We start from the raw sequence: 24,329 nt of genomic DNA, 5'->3' as shown, positions 1-24,329 counted from the left end.
AGGTTGACAGTGTATATTAGTCTAATTCTCTGTAATATTTGGATTAATAGTAGTGGTTGCACTAATTTGAGACATTCCATTTGCTTTTTTATTCTTATTGGTTGGAGATGTTGCATTGGTTCTTGATTGTATATTCGACTAGTGCACTGGATTAACTTCATTAATTAAATAATTTACATTGGTTTCTTTTTATCGGATTGTTGGAAGATCTGCATTAACTTGAGAGGCTATATTTTTGACATTCGCTATTTGTGATTTTTTTTATTGATTTACAGGATGTGAGCGTCGCAGGCTGGGCCAGTATTAATTGTCCATCCCTAAGAATGCACTGCTTAACGTCCTGTAATAAGTTGAGCTTTTGTATTGTTTGAGGAGTTGCATTGTTATGAAATGTTTTGTTAGTTTAATAGCACGTGTCAACTCCTGTTTCAGTAATACTTTTAAGTGCTTCTTGCAAAGTGCTTTTGAGTCTTTGCTTGCCATCAGTGATAAAAAAAAACCTTGTTTATTTGTAATATGAAGCCTTTAATCAACAATGCATTTCTTACAATACACGTATGTTAATAATGCCCCAAAATTAATAGCTCATCAGACAAGCTTCTGTTTACTGTGAGTTCCGGGAAGTTCGGGATTGTTGGACGTTGGGCCACCGAGGGCCGGTTAGACATAGGAGGAAGGAGAAACTGAAATACGGAGCGCGGCACCGAATTCATAATGAATGAAAATATTTATTTGGGCAGAATGGAACAGAATGGATCGATAGATCAGGATTTTGAGCCTGAAGTAAATGTCAGTTTGCTATTCATATATGGACAGAAATAATTCAGTTGTACGCTGGGTAACTGACTGCCACCTTCCCCCATAGCAAACCACCCTGCGCCCCCCCCCCCCCACCTACCCCGTTCTCCACCCCACCCCACCATTCCCACCTCGTTAAGGAAGGCAAAAACACCATAAAGGAAAGCACAGCCGCCCAGGAAGGGCATTCTAAGCTTTATAAATAAATAAGTGAATGACCATTGATCAAGAAGGCAGCCACATCACAGAGTGCAAGAGAACAACCGCTCTTTGGCGCTGCGACATTTGGAATTTTATTACAAAATGTACGGAGCAAAGGGAAAACCATTAACTGGAAAAGAAATTAGCTCCTTTTCGTAGCCCGACAGTGTTTGAAACAACATCATGGTTTGGAAAATGCAGAGTTCATTTCTTTTAACTTATTACGATCAGAGTTTTCATATCTTTGTGATTTTCCTTCCCACCTCAGCAAGCAATACAATCTATCACAATAGGAACATCTCACGTCTGCCCTACTCTGATTGTTCAAATTTCATTACAAATACAACGCAATTTGAAGATATCGCAACCTCAGCGCCCCCGTGAAGTTCCTGAAGAATATATATCTTAAAAGCTGTGGGAATGTATCGCCTCAGAGTTTTTTCATAAATATGATCTGCAGCAGGAGCGACAGATTCCCTTGCATAAAAATGAGTGTAATGTCTCACATGAAAATATATTACATGACCCTTGTTGTCATTGGTGTTCCTGGCATGCGATAATACCAGTGAAATTGTATTAACCTGTTTGTGAGCTGGCCGCTGATTTCCTCAGGGATTAATTAAGTTACATGCAAACTAACAGTGACTATCATTTATGCACGTGATCAGTTAAAGAATTTCGCTCAGCAAATGTATTCATTACTTCGGCGGCTCAATCGCACAGTGGCAACTGAAATTCCAAATCTGTTTGCAACTCCCGGCTCGCCGAATTATAATAATTAGTGCCTTTCGTGGAACGTTGAATCAGAATCCAATGCAGGCAATTCTCCAGCAGATGGCATTACAGGAAGAGGTCGTTATTGTACAACTGTATTGTTCAATTATACTGAGTTGGTGTCACAAAGCGGAATGAAACAAGCCAACGACATGTTGCACTCATCTTAAAGGAATTTGCCCCCATATTTTATGGATGTTATCAACTAAAGAAGGAGACGAATTTTTTTTCTGTTGGTTGTACTGCAAACGATGTAGTTGTTTTAGTGTTGATTAATCTCGCTCCATAATTCCCCCAAAACAGTCCTGAAAAACACTGGATCATGAATGTTAACGTTTTCGTTTCACCTGTCTGTCACACGTGATGAGCATTGGGCAGTGATTCCTGAATTATCAACTTCTACAGAGACTACGGTTTGAAAGAACAGTTTTGTATATGATTCGAAGGTTATGCGCGTGCAAGATCTACAGCTATCTTCCCATACCTCAGTGAACTGCGGCTATGAGACTAATGGACACATATATCTGAAGAACGCGTTATCGGGTTTTAATAACAGAGATCAGTTCAATGTACAGTAAATACTATTAGTAAACAATTATTCATGAATGAAATATTGCACTGCTTAACTCAATCTGTTGTCCCCATATCTGGAATTTTTATGGCGGACTTGATGTCTGCGATTTAGTAAAAAAAAATCAATGTCCAGCCCGTTCTATCAAATTTACTGCACAACAGCTGCGTTCGCGTCAGTTGCTTAATGCCTGACTTTATGATCCAAACGAGTCTCATCTTACTCTTTATTTCACCCGATCAGCCTAATAATAGTGTCCCTTAACCCACACTTCGCTGCCTCTCTCACCCCTTCTCTCTCTCTTCAATAAATCCAAGCTCTTCGGCTGAAGTTTACAAAAGGTTACACATCTTTTCCATTCGGTGAATAAGGAAATCGCTCCTAAATTCCTTACTTGAACGAGTGCCAGTTGCCTGATATTGATTAATTGCAGGTTTCGACTTGCCATAAAGACTAAAAGAATCTTCGCCACGTCTAACAAAGCGTTTTATATTTGTAAAGGTCGCTTTGCTGTCAGCCCTCATTCTTGCCCTTTTTGAAGAAAATAATGTTTTATCAAAGTACCATTGTGTGCGTGTTTTTCTTAAACGATGCATATTTTCCAGTGCCTCGATTTATATCTTGTAATGCATAGACTGCAGCTATACTGGCTACGTTTAGTAGAACGAGGGTCTACTTTAGCTTGACTTAACCTTTCTGTTACTCTGGAAATAAGCTCCGATGCCTTTAGTTATCTCCTTTACCATAAATTCGCTATGTTTCTGCTGAACATTTGACAGCACGGAGTTTTATCCATACACCAGGCTCACGTCTTCAGGCTCAAAATCCTGTGCATTGACCACTTCCCATAAATAAACGCCTTACTTGTCACGTTGTACTGCTTCATTTCGAAATTGATAAAATTATAATTTATTTTAACTAACAGAAAAGCTGGTGTGTTTATTTTTGTCCCATCGTTGGCAGTGGTTATATTTAATTAACGAATGCTTGACACACGGCACCGGCTGAGAAATGCGGAGGTGCAACAATCTCAATGTGACAATCCGGTTAAAAGCGTGATCCACACTGAACTACGCACAGAATCCTGCTGAGGTTTATTTCTGTTACCATTTGCTTCATTTTAAATATTCAGAATGAGAAGAAAAGAAATACTTATTCAATGAAGGCTGAAGCAAGTCACCTGTCAGCCGCTTTAAGCAGAGCCTATTAGAAAGGTGGTTAAAGTATATTTCAATATTACATTAGCCTTTTACAACGACTTAATATCCTAATTTAGAATATTTCAGTCATGGCATTTTAAGTAAGCATTTGTGAATTAGGCAAGAAAACCTATATCTGAGACCGAATTTCACGGCCCCAGATCCGGAGCGTTTCCCGCTTTGCGGCAACCGTTTAAGACGTCATCATGCCAGTTTCCGATAATGCTGCACGGGGGCGTGTCCAAACGTCGGGAACCCCCTCGAGTTACTTAAGTGTCAATTTAAAAGGCTATTTACCTAATTAGCAATAATAGTGTCAGGCGGCAATAATACGCATTCAGGGCGAGATAGGGAATCCAATTTATTTAAGGTAAAATTGTTTGAGCGGTTTTTAAAACGGCAGCTGATATCAGATTCTTAGCTTTGCAGCTCATACTCCAGTGACTGCAGGGACTGCTCATTTGAGTGAACAGACGAACCGTTTGGATTTTTCTTTTCATGAGGATAACTCTCCTCTAATGCAGAGGGATCTTTCGATGGATAATTTTCCTGTCCATTGACCAGGGGTGAGGGGTGAAACATGTCTAAGACAGACGGGAATTGTTCTCTCAGTTGCAGGCACAGCTTCCAGTGAGAAGGAGAGAAAGATTATTAGGAGGGCGAGAAGGATGAGAGGGAGAAGGGAACACATAAGGGCTCGGGATGCGGAGGCTTGTCAGGTAGGGGACAGAGCAGCGCCAGACTCCAAGAGTGAGGAGAAACCCAGAAGTTCTCCGCCGCAGACGAACTTATGCTGCCCCAAGGGTATGCAGGCAGAGATCTAGCTACCTGCAACTGACCTCACGACGTCACTGAGCTTTTTGCGGCACTGTGACCAAGTCCTCCTCACCACCTCAGCGCTGCGGACTTCGTCGGTCGCCTTCTCCAATGTAACATGAGTCTGTCTGGGCATTCTCCTCTTCCCAGTGCTTGGAATAACCTTGTGGCGCCTGTTATATAGGTCATGCAGGAGGGCACCACGGGAGGCTTTATTAAATGAAGAGGCAGCTTTATCCGTTCTAGAAAGCCTATCCCTCGCTCCGATGGTGCAGACATCTACTCTTGGCAACATGTAATACATGTACAACTCCTCAAGGCTAAAATGTGGGATAAGTGCAGAACTTTAAAATTCTGCTACCTATAAATTTTGACATGTTTGGCAGAGATTTGCCAAAATGTAAAATAAAGACAGAAAATGCCGGGAAATACTCAGCAGGCCTAGTGGCATCTGTGGAGAGAGGAACAAAGTTAATGTTTAGAGTCCATATGTTATATGTTGTTAAAGAGAGGCGATGGAGCAAGTGGAGCAAATTGATGTTCAGGAGTAGGTGGGAGCTCAGGAGTGATCTGACAATAATGTCATGGATACAAAGCAAAGGGAGTGGTAATGGTAATGTTAAAGACTGAGGCAGGTGGAAAAGTTGCATAAAGTCCAGATTGCAGAATATGTCAAGGCAGAACAAAGTTCAGCGGTTTCTGAAAGCAAAACATAAGAACAAGTTACAGCAAGACATTGTGGGGGAGCGGGTTAGGTAAAATATCAACATGGTGGACATAGATCGTTGTCTGAATTTGTTGAACTCATTGTTAAGTACAAAATGATAGAACATGCCTCATCAGAAGATAAGCTGCTGTTTCTCTAGTTTCTTTTGTGGAATTGAAGGAACATCAGATTCTGATTAAGTACATTACAGCCATCCGCACTTAACACTGAGTGCACAAATTCACATCGTCAACTCTGCCTTCCATTTTGACATTCTTTTCCCAACGCACTCCCGTCGTAGAGCCAGTCTGCAACTTATTCTTCTGTGTTGCTTTCAGGGAGCCAAGAGCTTGCTCTGCTGTTAAAACATTCTGCTGTCTGAGGTTAATGTCACCATTACTACCTCCCTTAGTCTTTGACACTACCATTGTCACTCCCAAGACCTGTATCCATGGCATCTTTGTCAAATCTCTCCTCAGCTCCCATCTATCCCCGATCCTCTATTTTGCTCCACATGCTTCACACCTTCTCTTCAACTGTCCAAAACCCAGTACATTATTACAGCTTCTCAACTCTGAAGTAGTCACATGGACTCGAAGCATTAACTTTGTTAGTCTCTCAACAGAAGCCACAATATCTGCTGAGTTTTAAAAACTTTTGTTTCAGCTATCTAACATCCATAGTATTCGCCTTTGATTTTAACAGGATTTTAAATTGACTTACCTGACCAAGCTGGAAGAGGCACAAATGTTCACTCTGTATAGTAGATACACTTGATTGATTATCTGATGAGTCACCTGACACTGTGAAGTCCCAGGGCGAGGTGGGGGTGGCGGGCTCTACAATGATGACCGCTACCGTGATCCAAGTGCCTGTAGCTTCTGAGGGTAGGGCAGAATTTTCCAGTCCCGCTGAAATCAATGGTGTTTAGAATAGCTCGCCGTATTTTATGGCCCCGTCCCCGCCGCGATGGTGCCATAAAATTCTGGCCCTAGGCTGGACAGTCCGTGTCCGTCATTGTTTGGACGGGCTGGCAGTTTGCAATCTACAGTTCCTGTGTATGATTGGGCGCACACCGGCAGTGGGCTTGTAAGTCGGAATCTCGCGTACGCCCGAGTGTGGAACCCACCATTGGCCTACGACAGTATTCTTCAGCCCTTGGATTTCCCAAGGTCATTGTTAATCATCTCGCTAACAACTAACCTGGTGTAAAACGTTGTTATTTCTAAGTTGGAAGTCAAGCTATGTAAATAAAAAAGGTCCCTTCATAAAATGTATGTTTCTGCCAATGTGGAGTCGGCTTTGTAACAATTATCGACCTGTTTATTGTATGCCTCCGACAGTGAGGAATCGGACTGTGTAAGGGTGGCCCTGTGCATGCTGTATTTATGTATTTTGATTTCCTCGTGTTCCTTCAGTCACCACTTGCCGCAAACGCATGCTAATATTTAGGTTTTATTCGTTAGATGTGGGGCAAATGAAGCACATTCGGTGAAGGACATCAATGACCGACACCAAGGGTTGCATTCTGTGACCTTGCTAACCTCAGTGCCCCTTCCAAGTATAATTAAAAATTCAGGGTACCGATTTTCAACGGAGCAATATCAGCAGGTGGTAATCCGCAGAAGGTTTTCTTGCCCGTGTACTAAGAATGCATGGGGTTCGGAGGCAGCGTTCAGAATTCCATGCACACACTATCACTATTAGATTCCACTGTGCCTTCAACATTGTGTCTGTCCTGCTGATCACACGGGTAAAGTAATGGAGGTTTTATATGGCTATGTTAAGGTGTATTTTGGAAATCCGTGGTCATTGTCGGTCGATGTGTAAGCTTTGTTTCAGCTTGTTTCTGTCATATTTATGCAAAACAGTCTGACTTGCTATGTGGGTCCAGAGGACAGTTTACAATCAATAACATTAATTTGGGTCTGGATTCATACGTAAGCCTGTTCGGATAATGATGGCAGATATCTTTCACTAATGGACTTAGTAATTCAAATTAGTTTTTCATTACAATGTGGTAAGATTTTGGTCACATTGCTGCTACTAGCGTTTTATTAATTAACTGAGTTTAAATTCCCCAGCCGTTCGGGGTGATTTACTTTCATGGCCCTGGAGCATTAGTCCAGGTTTCTGCGTGTCTATCTCTATAAAATACGCACTAAGTTGCAATTGCCCAGTTGAAAACTTTGCCATATATCCCTGTGTACATTATCTTTCATCACCAGCTTTGCATAGGGCTGCATATTATGTCTCCTTGAGTGTGGTGCATGTGCTTGCGTGCCTCTCCGTGAGGATAAAAGCAAACAACAACGGATGCTGAAAACCCAAAACAAAAATAAAAACTAAGACTAAAACAAAAATACCTGGAAAAACTTCTTTCCAGGTATTTTTGTTTTTGTTCTCTCAGTGAGGAGTTGGGCTCTGTAACAATTGCCCCTGTATACATTGTGAGTCTCCCTCTGTGAACATTTTGAATGTGAAAGAAGCCTCGCTATGGATAATGCCTTTCTTTACCATTCGCACTGTGTAACATGGGTTACTTGGTAAATTTGTATTTCTCCCAATTTGCATGTTCAGTCTGTTAGAAGCATAACTGCGCGGGCTTTGTGTGTCTCGTAGTAAGGTACGGGACTCAAAAGTAACTGTTACCTCAACCAGTTAGGCTGTATAACAACTTCCCACGTGCACTGTTAGCAGAATGGGACAACTGGTTTTAGCTCAAACATAGCCCTCTCGTTGTCGGCTTAAATCTGCTGCAATTATTGGCTGGGGCCTTCCAGCGAGCTGCAATCATGGCCGCTTTGCCGTTGAGCTCGAAATTTCGGCCACCCCGATGCTCCCTGCCTTACTTGCCAGGGCAGCAGACCCCAACTGAAAAACAATGCGGAGCGCAACATCCATCAGGAAACTGTGGCGGATCTGTAGAATCATTGGCGGGGGAGGGGGTGGGGCAGTGTGGTGGAGGAGGTGGTGGCGGGAGACATAACACACCCTTTTACACGGCACTGGCTGACGTTTGCTAAGTTTAAAGTTCGAGTGTGAATATTAGTGACTATGTGCATGGATGAATGTTATTTAACGAATGAATGGGTGAGTGAATGAATGAGTGAATGGGCAGGGTGGCAGGATAAGTAAGTGGTTAAGTTAGTGGGTATCTGGGTATGTGGGTAGGGTGGATGAGGTGGTAACTGGGTGACGTTGTGTGTTGGTAGCGCGGCAGGTGGTTGAAATGATAGGTGTCCAGGGTAGCATGTGGGTGAGAGGCTGGTGGGTAAGATAGGTAGATAAGGTGACAGGATGTCAATTGGGCAGGGTGTCAAGTGGATGAGCTGTGGGAGTGGATAAGGTGGCAGCTGGGTGAAGTCGTAAGCGGGTAATGTGGTATGTGGTTTAGAGGGCAGGTAGGTGAAGTGGTATGCCTGTAAGTTTGAGGTGGCAGCTGGGCGAATGGGTAGGTTAGCAGGTGGATAGGTGAGAAACTGTATAGGTGGTTATGGTAGTCAAATCTGAAAAATAGTGTTAGTAAAGTTGGCTAGTGAATTCGACCTGGGGATAATCGGGTGGTCGGGAGGGGCAATCGTGCCAACTTGGTGCTTAGTTAGTTTTTCTGCCGTTAGGGGTCGTTGCCTGGTTGCCTGGATTGGTAGTTCGGGCTGGTCGGATTGGGGGTATTCAGAGGGTCAGGAGTAGGAGGATGGTCTGCGTATAGAAGGGGTAGTGGTGCGGTGCGATGGGGGAGTTGGATGTCAGTGTGAGTGGTTCTGGTGTTAATTTTGTAATTACCCAGGAGTGAGACAAGTTTTCTTTTTCTGTATAACAATTATTAGATAACTATCCAGGTAAGTACATCAAAACTGTCCGAGGTCTCGGCTGTAACGCAGTTGGAGACTTTTGCGGACGTCACCGGGTAGCAGGGGAATTGCCCATCGCAAGTTCAAGCATCTCAGGCAATTCCCAAGATAGTCAGCGCGCCAGGACGTCCACAGGGCACTGACGTGCATTCTGGGTCCTACGTCAAGTCTGCGACAATCGGTGGGCTGGATGATTTCGGCCATGCTGTTGGATAAACAGTCCATTGGTCGGACTCTACGACTTCAACAATCTATCGTTTGGACCACACCAAAAATAGGGTCTCGCTTTCTGACACAAAAGATATCCGTGCCCCAATACAAGACATAATGCAAAAACTCGCGCCTATTATCAAAATCCAAAGGATAGTGCAGCCTCTTAAACAAAATAGCCGCCTACTGACCAAAGCAGATTCGTTTTATGACTTTGCAAAGAAAGTTATCTATCTTTCCGTAAACATTCGAAAGCTGCCAATTGATAAAACAGACAAGGCTGTTGGGATAACAGTAAACACTCAAAAGGATCTCCCATTACGTGACGTCAAACAAAATAACGCGGTGCCTTATACAAAATGGCCGGCCTATCGGTTAAATTGCCCTACTGCCCCGGGAGACATTTTTGTTGTGAACTAATGCCTAAATCACCTTTGAGACCTCAACGACCGATTGTCTCATGTGTTATGGAATTATGTTTTGGTTTTGTTGGTCAACCTTTGATGAGTGGGAGCCAGAGGGTCGGCTTTATTTGGGCTTTCAGAAGGCCTTCGACCAAGACTCATATAAGAGATTAGCATGTAAAATAAAGCGCATGGGATTGGGGGCAGTGTACTGAGATGGATAGAAAACTGGTTAGCAGACAGGAAACAAAGAGTAGGAATAAACGGGTATTTTTCTGAATGGCAAGCAGTAACTAGTGGGGTACCACAGGGATCGGTGCTGGAACCCCAGCTATTCACAATATATATTAATGATTTAGTTGATTGTTCTAAATGTAATATCTCCAAATTTGCAGATGACACAAACCTGCGTGGAAGCCTGGGCTTTAAGGAGGATGCAGAAATGCTTCAGTGTGATTTCGACAAGCCAAGTGCTTGGCACATGCATGGCAGGTGCACTATAATGTATATAAATGTGAGGTTATCCAGTTTGTTAGCGAAAACAGGAAGGCAGGTTAATATCTAAATGGCTATAACTTGAAAGAGGGGAATATGCAACGAGACCTGGGTGTCCTCGTACACCAGTCACTGAAGCTAAGTATGCAGATATACGTGATAAAGAGGGCAAATGCTATGTTGGCCTTCAAAGTAAGAGAGTTCGAGTACAGGAGCAGCGATGTCTTGCTGCAATTATTCAGTGCCTTGCTGAGAACACCCTTGGAATATTGTGTGCAGGTTTGGTATCCTTATCTGAGGAAGGATGCTCTTGCTATAGAGGGAGTGTGGTGAAGGTTTACCAGACTGATTCTTGGGATGGCGGGACTGACATTTGAGAGAGATTGAGCCGGTTAGGATTATATTCGCTGGAGTTCAGAAGAATGAAGGGAGATCTCGTAGAAACCTATAACATTCTAACAGGACTAGACAAGGTAGGTGCAGTATGGATGTTTCCGATGGTGATGGGAGTCCAGAACCAGGGGCCACAGCCTGAGAATACCGAGTAGGCCTTTTAGTAATGAGATGAGGAGATACTTCTTCACCCAGCGAGTGATGAGCCTGTGCAATTCGCTACCACAAAAAGGAGTTGAGGCCAAAGCATTGTATCTTTTCAGGAACGAGTTTGATACAGTTCTTGGAAACGAAATGGATCAAAGGATATGGGGAGAAATCGGGAGGAGGCTGTTGAGTTGACTGATCCGCAATGATCATGATAAATGGCGTAGCAGGCTCGAAAGGCCGAATGGCCTACTCCTGCTCCTTGTTTCTGTGCTTCTAAATTCCCTTCCAGCTAGCTCCCACTATCTTCAGCTGCCTCTTTTTTGCCTCTTGCCCCCTTCTATCCCGCTCTGATTCCAATTCTCCTTGTCACTCTTCCTTTCCCCTTTTCCTTCCCATCCTCGCACAATGTCTCTCTCCTCTGTCGCGCAATCACACTCTCTATGCATCCTCCTACTCTCAGTTCCCCGTTTTCTCCCACCCTTCCTTTCAATCTCCCCTCCCTGTCGACATGAATTTATCTCTCCCTTCCTTTCTGTTCTTTGTTGCCCTTCGTTTCTTTAAGCTCTCTTTTTTTCACCTTCTCTCTGCTTCCAGCTGCTACTTCTGTGAATATGCGCGCTGCTGAGGGAGCAGTTTATTCTACCTGCCGCCAGGTATCTCTCGGCCAGGATTTCCGATCGTCGGGCAGGCTCAGCACGGGCAATGAATTGCGACAGCAAAACTTACCGACGCCAACGACCGTGTCCCGCAGCGATTTCACGCTAGCTGGGCAATTAAGGGCCAGTCAAAGTCAAACGCGCGTTGCTGCGCATAGGCGTGTGAGGAGGCAGTAGAGACGCTCGGCTGAAGTTTGCGCATGCTGGCGGTTGTGCGTTGTTAAAGCTCCTTGCGGCACAAGAGAGCATCAGGGAGCTGACCGTTGTTATCAATAAAAATTAAGATTTCTAAAATGATAAAAACATCCCTCCTCATATGTCTCTGCCAGATGAGGAAGAACATGTGAAATATGAGTGCAAATTGTTTTTATTTTATTTAATCGCGGGTGGAAATCTCATCCTGTGTATGAGGTTTCGTCAAAAATGTTAAAAGCTGCTTGGCCTTTTCCCCCGTCAGCCAAGGGAATGACTGGACGAGCAGCGAAAAATCCCTATCAATTAGTTGATTAAGGACAGAATTCTGCCCCCTTGTGAAGGGCTGTTCATCGGGTGCGGCGGGGGGTGGGGGGGGAGGGGTGGAGGGTGGGGGTGGTGGGGTGGGGAAGGGAGCGGCGGGGGGTAAGGAAGCTGAATGTTCAGGGGGTGCGGCCGGTGAGGAAGCTGACCACTGCCCGTGATTGACACCGCACAGCAGTTTTAAGTGGGCGGGCCAATTAACTCAAAGCAGCGCGGAAAGCCAGTAGCAGTGCTGAGTGCTGCCTGGGTTAGGGGAGTGGGGGGTTGGGTGGGGAGTGGAGAGATATGGAGCTGCCTCCGGGAGATGAAGCAGTGTTACAACAAAATGAAGAGAATAAAATTGTCATAAAACATGTCACCTCATGTGGCTCTGTCACCTGAACGGGGATCTGTTTTTAGTTCAAGTGTCAAATATTTTTGTTATTTTTCTTTTGCTTTAGTTTGGATGAGGCCTTCTGAAAAGCGCAAAGACCACTTGACGTTTTTGCCTGCACGCCAAGCATAAAGTTGGACGGTCAGAATAAGTTTGAAATTAATTACCTTTTTAATTGCCTTCGTAGACTTTTCAATTGTCAACGGGCGCTCAGCAGACTGTGGCCACTGCCCGCCGAATAAATATCGCGGAGCCACTCGATGCAGTCGGAAATCTCTCTCGACTTCACCGTGTGTCATTTTACGCTCGGCCGAATCAGGGGTGTTGTGGTATCTTTGGCAAACGAACCACAGGAGGCTCAGATTCAAGCTACGATTGCTTATTCGAGCAATTGCACGGAAAGAACCACCTCAAAGCAGCTTGGGTAGAGTCTACCAAATTGCAAGTATGTAGCTTATTTATACATCATTGACAAGAACGTTGTTCAGCCTTCACCCAGGCATAGCCTTCTCCTCAAATCTAAGCTGGGACCATCTGTTATTTCCTTATCTTTTGACGAGCACACTTAATCTATCCTGTTTTCATCTTCCACTTCCAGTCTAGTTCCCAGGCTCTTTCTAGTGATTGCAGGCGCTAAGGGTGTGCAAAGTTCATCTGGAGTCCCTTGACTGTTAATGTACTTGATGGCACTGTCTGCCTGGAGATTCTAAGTAATTCCCTTTCAATACATTTTTACTGAATTCCCCCTAACAGTCCCCCCCTTTGGACCTTAACCTAGCCCAAGGTAGCCAACTACAGTGGTATTGTCCGCCCCTTTACGGACTGCCACTCATTGATACTGGCGAAGTATCCAACTTTGGATTGAAAAGGTACTAGGTCAGACCCAGCCAATCCAGGCCTCTGACTTGCCAAACCTTCTATCCCCCTGCTAAAATTCCCGCAGCAGCACCTCTTTTGACAGCTAGGGTACGATGAATCCAGTATGTTAAATATATAATATCAGCTGAATCACAACCAGGGCATGGGAGATAATCTGAATCCACGGGTGTATTTGTACATTTGAGCCCCAATTGCACAGATCCTCCCACCATGTGGAGGGACCTATTTGCTCAATATCCTCTTTTAAGCCTGTAACCTGTTGCTGCAGTGTATAGTACGTTCTATACATCTGCTGACCCTGTCTCCAAATCGTGATTATGTGATCTGGTAATCAGAGAAATTCATAGGAGAACTGATTCAAATAATGCGTCAGGTTATCCTTAAGGCTTTCCATGACCTGAATAATAGCCACTCTTCTCTTGCATATTTCGGCCATTTCCACATTCCCCACCCTTGTTTGCATCTGCGGGTGTAGGCACTGTGAATGATTGTGTATGGTGTATATCGGGTTGCTCCAGTGCTGGATCATTGGCTGCCATGAGGTAATACAATATCTCCCATTCCGCACATATGCAACATGGGTCGGTTGTTTTGCAGCTCATATAGTTTCCATTGTACAATTTGTTGTTGCTTTAAATCGGCATTTATCTTCATCTGTCATATATTAGGTGTGCATAATACTGTGGTGGCCTCTATACTACATCCTTCTAATGTGGTTCTAACATTATTACATTCTATGTCTACTGCATATGGCGGATTGTCATGGTACCTAAAATAATAATCCCCCTTATCACCCCAATATTTTCTACTCTGTATAATGTTCTGCCGGGTGTTGACATAGGTATTACAGATATCACTAAGAGAATGCCTATTATCATATTATTATTCACTATACATTCAGCATTCATTCTCTATATACATGTATATTTAGCATTCCCATTGTTTGTCGCATTCGGCACTGTTCGTGCTCTACCAAAGTCCTTCCTGCGGTGCCAGCAAGCCGTGATAATGCCCAAATTTATTGCCGGTTTTGCCATCCCCATGAGCATCGACATTACAATTAACATTCTGTGAACTTAAGTAGATAACTATCCCAGTCGTCACCAGTCGGTTGTTGAGATTAGTTCTGTGGATAGAATCAGTGAATAAAGCGCATCAGTTGTGAACAGTGCTTCCAGCGCCCCTTTCCCCTATAGCCCACGCAAGCTCATGTATCACTGATTATGATTACATCATACGGTCCCACCCACTTTGTTGAAAACCCTGTTCGTTCGGGTTTATTTTAATCATCGCCTTGGTCCCCACCTGGGGTTGTTCTGTTGGTTGTCTTTCGGATTTAACAGTTTCTATGTCCTTAATCATTTGTCGTCCCCTGGCTTCTTTCCATAACGGATGCAATTTCTTATCCATTTCCCTCACACAACCTCACACCCTTCCCTGTAGCGGCCCTCCATCTCCCGCTCCTACTATGATTCCCTCAGGTAACTGTATTGCTATCCTTGTCGTTAGTTTAAATGGGGTGAACTCGAAGGTTTTGCTTGGGGTAGCCCCAAGGCGCATCAGAATATTGGGGAATACTGTTGCCCTGAAGTTCCTTGTGTCTTGAATTGTTTTTGCTCTTGATGTTTTTTTTTAAGTGCAATTCATCCTTTCCACCATCCCCGAGCTCTGTGGGTGGTAGAGAATGTGAAATTTCTGTTTCATCCCCATAAATTTACAAGTTCCTTTAATGACTCTCCCTGTGAAATTACTTCTGTGATCTGGATCCACCTGGGAAGGCACCTTCCACTGCTTCCAGTCTACTATATCCTGCTGCTGTCCCACTTCAGACCTCGATTCCTTAAGCTGTCTACACAACTCTACAATGCACCTTCTTCTCTTACCTTTCAATGGCTCAATGTCTTCGCTTCCAGTAGTTGTTTTCTCTGGGAGCCGATTAATTCTCCCTGTCATTAGGGTGTTAATCTTATGGTCTCACTTTTTGTAGCTCCCAGGCGCATTAATTTGTCTGCGATACATCTATTTAGCCTTTTTTCCAGCTTTCCCTTTACTTGTATCCATTCTGTAGTAAATTGTTGTTGTGTTATTTCCCCTTGCCCTTCAATTGCCTCAACCACAGATTCCAAATCGTTTTATCTCTATGCTTTTGTTTTTCATGACCGTGATCACCCTAAGATTCTCTTGAGGTCATTTCTTCTATTGCATTGATCGTTTAAAACGTTTCCTTACACTTTGGACTATATTAACAATCCCATGTCAATGGACGTCACGGTCTCTAGATCTTTGCTTATCTTCCCATGTGCGTTTCTATTATCTCAGTTGATGGTCAGGTTCTCAAGTTCCTCTCCCTTAAATCAGTTTCTATGTTGGGTCTTATTTCCCTAACTCTTCCTCCTACTTCCCTCCCACCATTTTGCATATGCATCAGCTGCCATCTTATCTCGTTCAGGTTGTCTGAAGAGACGTTGCAATCCAATAAAGTATTCTTACAAGAGTTTTAAAACAGGAATTAGGCATTGACATGTTTTGCCTCCTTTTCTCCTTCTAAGAACAGCATTTGATTGTCTCAAAAGTAACCCATTAAATCGTGTCTGCCCGTTGTTTTTTTTTTCTCCAATTGTCCGAAATTCTTTAACTGGGCCAGAAATTGGATTTATGCCAAACTTTCCCAAGGTCTTGAGCTTAACTTTATACAGACTGACAGTTACAAAATTTTGCAGCATTTGAATTAGTGTCAACTGTTGTGAAAGCTTTTAAAATAAATTTCCCTTTTGAGAAATGTATCTGAAATTAAACTGCAATTTTTAAACTTTGTAAGAAATATAATTTTCACTATCAAAATTAAAACTACCTCTTCCTCATGTGTAATGATTTGCATCCAGCTTAAAAGTCTCATATGTTTATCGACACATTCGTTATCTTGGATAGCATCCTACTTATTCAAAAGTAACCTAATTTACACTGCACTTTACATCCCAAGAGCGTCCCAAATTCAAATAACAATGCTGATGTGAAGCTGATTTCCTTTCATATTTGACTTGTGCCTTCAAAGGAAAACTTTTTTTATCTATTGGAACCACCTGGAGCATGTGTTTATGTATTTTCTTTTTCCTAGAATACTTTTGAATTTCAGATAAATTTTCCCCTCAGAATTTTAGAATACCAACTCGTATGGTTAATGTAACTCGCAATCCCCATCAGCTTGGAAGCTGGCGATGACGGTCACCCCCTGCTAGCCTACAAGGGGGTGGCGCAAATGTTGGTTCATCTCAAACAAAGGCAGGCACTGTTTTATCTTTACGATACCTACAAATTGCGATTTTCGCCAGAAATCTCAGCTCAAACCTTATACTCAAATCCTGGAAATGTTTGTGTATACTTTTCCTTTAATCTAATATGAGGCTTTCGGCTGTAAAGTGCTGAACTACACACACAAATGACAATTTAGGGAAGAACACAGGTTAAAACTCACATACAAATGCCTTTTTGCACCAAACAAACACAACCATATATAAATGCATGGATTTCTGTTCCTTTAACATTGAACTTAATGGCTTAAAACTCTCATACTCTAAGCGTAACCTCAAGTAGCAGTTGGGGGTAAATAAAGGGATCTTGGAGGTTTCACTGAGAAAGACAATCAAAATGAGTGAAGCTCACATTTCCTCTGCTCCTGCCTCTCACTGGTCGTTACCAGCAACCCCCCCCCACCCCCACCACCACCACCACCACCAACTCCCCCCCACCACCCCCACCCCGCCCCCCACCCCCACCCCCACCCTTACCACCCTCCCCTTGATTTCTCTCTCTCTCTCTCTATCTTGGGCAGAAACAGCTCTTCAAACTGAGGTCAATTCATATTTTTTAAGTTACAGAAGCTTCGGTAGGGGACTATTCAGGTCCCAATCACCCTTCCACATTTTCTTGATTAATTTTGACTGTTGTTACAATACGAACCTCATGATTGAGTCCGCGGCTCGCTGTCGAGTTCCATAGCACTTACTTGTTTTCCTGAAGGCTACATAAGGGCCGTTTTCAGCCCAGCCTCAATTTTTAGCCGAGCAGGAGGTTTGGCCTTGCATGGGGAAGACCAACATCAACAGGTTTAGATCCCGGTGGGAAGTGGTGGAAGGGATTCCTCCAACTGAAGCCACCTTCTGAAGTTATAACCCCCGCCCCTCTTAATGCCCAATGGCCTCTGTATCTACCTTTTCTCTCCGGCCCCGACCCTGAGACAGGAATCAACCCTTTGCAAACCCCAGATCTTCCCCATCCTCCCCAAACTAGGGCCCTTTGAACTATATTGGCTACCAATGCCCAGACTTCTTCTCAGGTGTCCTCGTTCAATTCCTGTGAATCCACGGCAGCAATTGTCGCTGAAGGGGCTGGAGTGCTGCCGGCCCAACCGATCGGCAGTAGCTCTCTAAGGTGGGAGTTCCTCCTGAGTGAGAGGTTGAAGTCACGCCACAGCCACTTATCGCTTATTCGTGCATGAATGGCTGTGCGGACCTCGACGTCAGTGGGGATGTTTTCCTACCAATACTTCAGATGGCGGGAAGCAAGCCCACACCATTCAAAAAATTCAGGCCATGGAATCGTTACAGGAACGAAGACAGCCATTTCTCTCATCATGACCCTGCTGGTTCACATAAGGAGCAATTCAAATCCTGCCATTTCCCAGCACTCTCTCGCATCTCTGCAAATTCCTCGGTTGCAGATATTTAGAAAATGCCGAAACATTTGCAGCACAGGAGTCAACACTTCCCATCATGTATTTGACGGCCGACAAACGAGCCAAACAGCCTAATCATATTTTCCAGGGGTTGATAAATAGCCCTGGAGGTTAAGGCCTTCAGTTTCAAATCCGGACACTTTTTTTTAAGTGAGGCGATTGTTACTGCCTCTACATCCTTCCTGACAGTTAGTTACAGACGCCTGCTACCATGTCGAGGAAAATAATCTCGTCACCTCCCCTCTAATCCATCCACCAATCATGTTAAATCGATACCACCCAGTGGCTTCAATCACTGCTAAGGAAATTGTGTCCTCCCTACCCATTCTATTCCAACTGCTCGCAACCTTGTACACCTCAATCAAGTCTCCGCTCAGCCTTGTCTGTTCCAACGAAATCAACCGAGGCTCTCCAATCATTCCGCAGCCCTGCAATTTTCCCGTCCTGATAACAACCTTGCAACTCTGCACTGTCTGTTACTATTCGCCTCTAAATCGGGCTGCCTATAATGAGATGAGCAGAATTGCACGCGGTACTCAAGTTGCGGCCTAACTTGTGTTTAACATAAATCCAGCAAAACTTTATATTCCTAAATAACATGCCTCAGCAAATAAATAGACAGTCGCAAATCCCGCCTTAAACGGCTTATCGACATGCCCTGCTACTTTGAGAGTTAAGTAGACGTTCAATGAAAGGCCTATCACTTTCTCTATACCTCTCAGAATTTCCCCATTTGTTGGACGCTCTGATTGGCATGTGATTATTCAATCTAATCCTAGCTCCATTTTAAACAAACGTAGAAATTTGGCAGCCGTGCAATCCTCCGACACCAGACCTGGGCCCAGAGAGGAATGGAAAATCATTATCAAAGCTTACGCTATTTCCTCCCTGGATTATTTTGACAGCTTGGGATACACATTATCCAGCACTGGTGTTTCACCCACTTTTGAGGAGGGTGATCGCCTTAATACTTCCACTCACTGCATCTTTGTCACACCCAATGTTTGACACTCCTGGTCCTTAAAAACAATATCTGCATAATCCCACTCTTACAAGAAGACAGATGCAATGCATTCAAATCGATTAGTCTTTTTGGCCTTTAATGAGCCCTATTCTGTCCTTCGCTGAGTGCTTACTCTTAATGTTTTGATAAACCCTCGTTTGGTTCTGCTTGATTTTACTTGCCAAATTCTATTCATGCCCTTTGTTTGCTTTCACAATTTCATTTTTTTATTTCACCCCATGCACTTTCTGCACGCATCAGAGTTTTCTATAGAATTCGGTCCTTGACTTTGAAGGATTACAATACTGAAGAAGGCTGTTGGTCGCACATGCCTGTTCTTGGTCTCTGCCACTTCCATAACCTTTCTCCATAGTACTGCATTGTTCAATTCTGCGATAATAATCCAAATCCTTTTTGAGTGTGATGGTGGAATCTACCCCAACACAATATTAGTGGTATATTGCAGATCCTAACGTCTCCCTGTATATAATAAAAATCCTTATGCCTCCACGAGTCGATCGCAGCAGCCACAGTGACGGGCAGATTCAAACTTAGCACAACACAGCATGCACTAATCGCACCTATATCCTCAATTAGTTTTCCCTCCACCAAAAACATTGAACAGAGACTTGGAGCAAGAGTCCCGCTGGAGTTTTGACTCCATATCACGTTGCAATGTTTTGTGATACAAAGAAGAAACTTCAGTTGATAATGACATAGATTATCTAGGGTCACTGCATACTACCGACATTACTTGATTTGTGCTTTAATACATAAAATAATTGTGTAGGGAACAGAACACCAGTACTGCATGCATTTACCATAAATAAACACAAAATGCTGGACTTGGATCAGCATCAAGTAGCTGGGACAATTTTACCCAATCAAAGTGTTGCCGCTGCCCCCGAACTGCTGCATAATTTAATTGTGTATTCTTCTTTCTTACAGCGAATTTAGTCACGATTTTGATCTCTCCCACGGAAAGCGTGGACTCTCCAGATGTGTCACGTGCTACCTGGTGGAAATGGCTACGGCGGATCTGCTAGTCATTATCGTTGATATCATATTGAGATACATTCCCATTGTATATTGGTTCACGTTTCTGTTCCTGTGGCATTTTCATGTGTGTAATATCCATGCTTTTCTTCTTCATGCAGCCACAGATTGTTCTGTCTGGTTCACCGTCAAATTTACCTTTGATCGCTTTGTAGCCATTTGTTGCCAGAAGACTAAATTAAAATATTGCACTGCAAATCTGCATCTGTGATTCTCGGCACAGTGGCTCTGCTGTTCTGTTTAAGAAAACGTATTCTGGTATATACTTTCTATATACTAGTGAATGCCTATTGATGAATTAGCCCTGGTTTTGTTTGGTGACAAGTGATTCTCTTTTCTCCCAGATGTGGGTAGTAGTTGGAACCCTTCATTATATTCTAACTCCAGGCGTCCCATTTGTTCTGATTCTGCTTCTCAATGTTTTGTGTCAGACACATTTTGGTGGCCAGCAGAGCCCGAAGGAGACTCCAAAGTCATAGCAGAGGGGAAGGTCCCAGTGACCCAGGGATGGATAGCTGAAGAAAATCCATCAGTCTACTGCTTGTTATATCTGGGAATTTCACAATATTATGGGCGGTTCAACTTATTTATGCGCTCTGGAATCGTGTTTGGTATTTGGGCTATCAGTCTACTCGGATGCATGAATTTATACGAGAAATAGGATTCATATTATAGCTCCTTAGTTGCTGCACAAACAATTGTGTTTAATCAGTGACCTAGACTAAGTTCCGAAAACAACTCCAGAATGCTGTGAAATGTCCCTTCAACAGGGTTGTTAAACTAATACAACGATGAAAAGAGAAGGCACTTTCAATAGTAAAACGTAATTACAATTCAGATTCTCAGCAATCAACTCTGCCTGTATTGCTCATTTGACGAATTTGATTAATAAATTGCTGTAAATGAGAAATGTACAAATTTTGCGACGAACTTGAATAGAAATCGGGTAGATTTTCTAATTGCAGCTAGTCCTCAATTTCATTTTCAAGTTGAGGAAATAACAAAATTTACTCTCATGTATTATTTTTAACCATAATCAATGTTTCCTTTCGGATAGCGGGTATTCTCCATTTGCCCCATTGCCAGTTTGCTATCTAATGAGCGTTGATTGGCATTAGGCAGGCCTTACGCCCCTCATTCGGGAGGTGATCCCACTTGAAGGAGCTGATGGTCATGCTTTCCAATACTTTAACAATAGTGCTGCAGAGGACCGAAGAAGATTTGCAGCAGGAGGCCCGAGGCCAAGGGCTGAAATTTACTCTCCGAAATTGCGGGCAATTCCAATTTGGGGAGGGTATTATGGAGCGCGATGACGTCCAGTACCCATTAACGACGTCGGCATGCCGGTTTCCGGTAATACAGCACGCGGGTGGGTCAAAAAGTCGGGAAACCGCCGACATTTATTAAATATCAATTTAAAAGCCAATTCACAATTTAACACCCAATTTCACTGCAATTATACGCCATTAACGGGAGATCTAGGACAGGTGGGGAATCCGTTTTTTTTTGAAGAGCAAGCTTGTTTAGGCAGGTTTTAAAACTGCAGCTGAGACTACTCTCAGGTTTGCAGTCCAAATCCTATTGATTACAGGGTCTGCTCATTCGTGTGGACAGAGGAACCATTTGGGCATTTTCAGGAGGAAAACTCTCTTCTGATGCTTGAGGGGTTGTTTTCCTCTCCATTACCCAGGCGTGAGTGGTGAAAAGTGTCTGAGACAAATGCAGTTGGGGGGCACAAACGCCAGTGAGGAGGAGAGAAGGATTAGGAAGAGGAGGAGAAGAAGAGTGGGAGAAGCAGGGGTGGAAAGGGAGTCGCTGCATGCTGACGTTCCTCAGGAAGGAGACAGGGCATTTCCAGACCGCAATTGTCAGGAGGGACCCAGCAGCCTTCCCCGGGGGCAGAGGTTAACAGTGCGGCTGCAAGGATATAGAGGGAGAGATTAAACTGCTTGCAACTACCCTTCTGGAACATCTGGCAGTTGATCCAATGGCGCAGATATCTGTATGGGGAAAATGTGAAAAATGAAAATCTCCTCTATGACAAAATATGGGAGGCTTGCTGATTTGAAACTTCTGCCAGCTATGAAGATTGACATGGCTGGCAGAGATTAGCTAAAATTTTAAATAACAACAGAAAATGAAGGAGAAACTAAGCAGGTCTGGCATCATCTGTAGAGAGAAATATAGAGTTAATATTTCGAATCCATATGACTTTCCTTCAGAGCTGAAAAGATGTAGAAATGTAATGGTTTTTATATTGTTGAAGAGAGAGCATGGATCATGTCAAGCAACATAGAAGGCCAGGGATATGTGGGGACTCAGGAGAGATTTGACAAAGATGCCATGGACACAAGACAAAGGGAATGGTAATGATAGCGTTAAAGACTAAAACAGGTGTTAATAGAGGCATGAAGGTTAGTTAGCAGGATATGGTAATAGCCTAACAAGGGTCAGTACTCTCTGAAATCAAAACATAAGAATAAGTTACAGGCTGGGCCTGTGGGTGGAGTTGTTCGGGAAAAATACGAAAATTAAGCACAGTATTCATGGTCTGACGTTGTTAAACAAACTCCAGTAAGCTGTAAAGTGCCTAATCGGAAGGTGAGGTGCTGTTCTCAGTTTTACATTGCAGAACTGTTTGCTTGCTGTGTGTATGTTTCAGGCCATCAAAATCGTGTTAGGGAATGGCAAGAGTTAATCATTAAATAATTTTATGCATAACAAAGTAACAATTAAGTTGGACCTTTATTGACCGAGATAAGGCTGAACCAGTACAGTGACCTGGAGAAATTCCTGGAAAGTTTACAGGAGTAGTTTCTAAGAAAACAAAATAAAGAAACTCAAGGGTGAAGATACCCAACTGTAGTAAGCAAGGTAAAGAGATAAATGGAATCATATTATTGTACAACATGACGGAAAGGCATTTATTATAAACGTCAGCGGAACTATGGAATAGAATGGAAAAAATATGGCAGAATAGGTGCCTAAGAAGTACTTTTTCTGTTCAAGTACAGCACTTGGCTGAGGTATAAAACTAATGTTTTGTAGTTGTCTTTGGTGGGGTGGAGAGCGAATGCTGCCATTGTCACTCTAAACGTGGAGGGGTCAGATACATTAGATTATGCAAAATTAATGAGAAGCTACTTAAAAGATTGACATTGTTCAAAATAGGAGATAAATCCAATCCAGCTTGAAGGCATTCTAATGTTGCTGAGGTAAGAAAGCCTGTTAGGAGGTGAGTAACAAATGTTGCACTCTGTTGGAAAAGGAGATAGAAATAAGCCCGGTAACGAAAGCTCATTTAAGACTGAAATTAGAAGTTTATTTCTTTAAGAAAATCGTTAGTATGTGTAATTATCTTCCCCATAGAGCAGTCGAATTACCATCGAATGTTTTCAAGGCTGGTTTAGATAGATTATACTTGATTAACAATGGAGTGAAAGGTTATATGGCGTCGACACGAGAGTAGAATTGAGGCCACCATCAGCTCAGCCATTATATTACCAAATGGCTTAGACTGCTCGGGAGACCAAATGCATAGTTGTGCAATATTAATAAATCATGGCACCTCGCCATGATTTAATGGAAAGTGTACAGGCTAAAAGCTATGCCGGATAGTCACTCTTTTTTTGCGTAAGCGCTGATATTTTAACATACTCAGTACATGTTAGCAGGCATAGGGATAATTAAAGATGAATGGTAGTTCAATGTTTGTGACACAACTTATCTGACATGTAGGAGAAAGAAGGGCAGGAACGCGTCCACCAATGACTTTTGGAGTGGTTATCAGTAATGCTGAGGATAATTGTATTTAGTTAATAACATTAAAAAGAAACAGTAATGAGAGCCGTGGAGAAACAGAAAGGTATAATACAAACTAACGAAGAAAACACAAACACGAAGTTATTGGATACTGTAGATAAAGACGACCAAAGGAAATGCAAAGCGGTTACAAAATAAGTCAAAAATAACGGATGAAAAAAACTATTTAAAGAGTTGATAACGAAAACAATGTATACAATAGACAAAAATGTTAATAGCAAAAGTAATATAAAAATAGGATCGGCAGATGATGCACAAGATAAACTCGCGCCTAATAAAACGGAAATTGGGGATATAAACTTAAGAATTAGGAGCAGGAGTAAGCAATTCAGACCCTTGTGATAGCCCCGCCATTCAATTCGATGTTGGCTGATTTTATTTCGGCATCAACCCCAATGTCCTGCCCCCTCCCCATAATATTTCAAACCATTACTCACGAAAAATCTCCCTATCTCCTTCTTAAATTTATACAGCGTCCCGGCATCCACTGTGCTCTGAGGTAGTGAGCTCCACAGATTCACGACCCTTTGAAAAAAGTAATTCCTCCTCATCTCTGATTGAAATCTACCACCCCTCAGCCTAAAACTATGGCTTCTCATTCCAGAATGCCCCACAACGGGAAAAATCCGCTTCACGTCAACTTTATGCAGAATCTTGCCCTTGGCGGCGAGCGGGCAGCCGACCCCCGCCACTAAAACGGGGCCGGCTGCCATTTAGTGTG

This window comes from Carcharodon carcharias, chromosome 19, assembly GCF_017639515.1.
Source record: "Carcharodon carcharias isolate sCarCar2 chromosome 19, sCarCar2.pri, whole genome shotgun sequence".
In the NCBI taxonomy this organism is placed as follows: domain Eukaryota; kingdom Metazoa; phylum Chordata; class Chondrichthyes; order Lamniformes; family Lamnidae; genus Carcharodon; species Carcharodon carcharias.
This window is presented reverse-complemented; position numbering follows the sequence as displayed.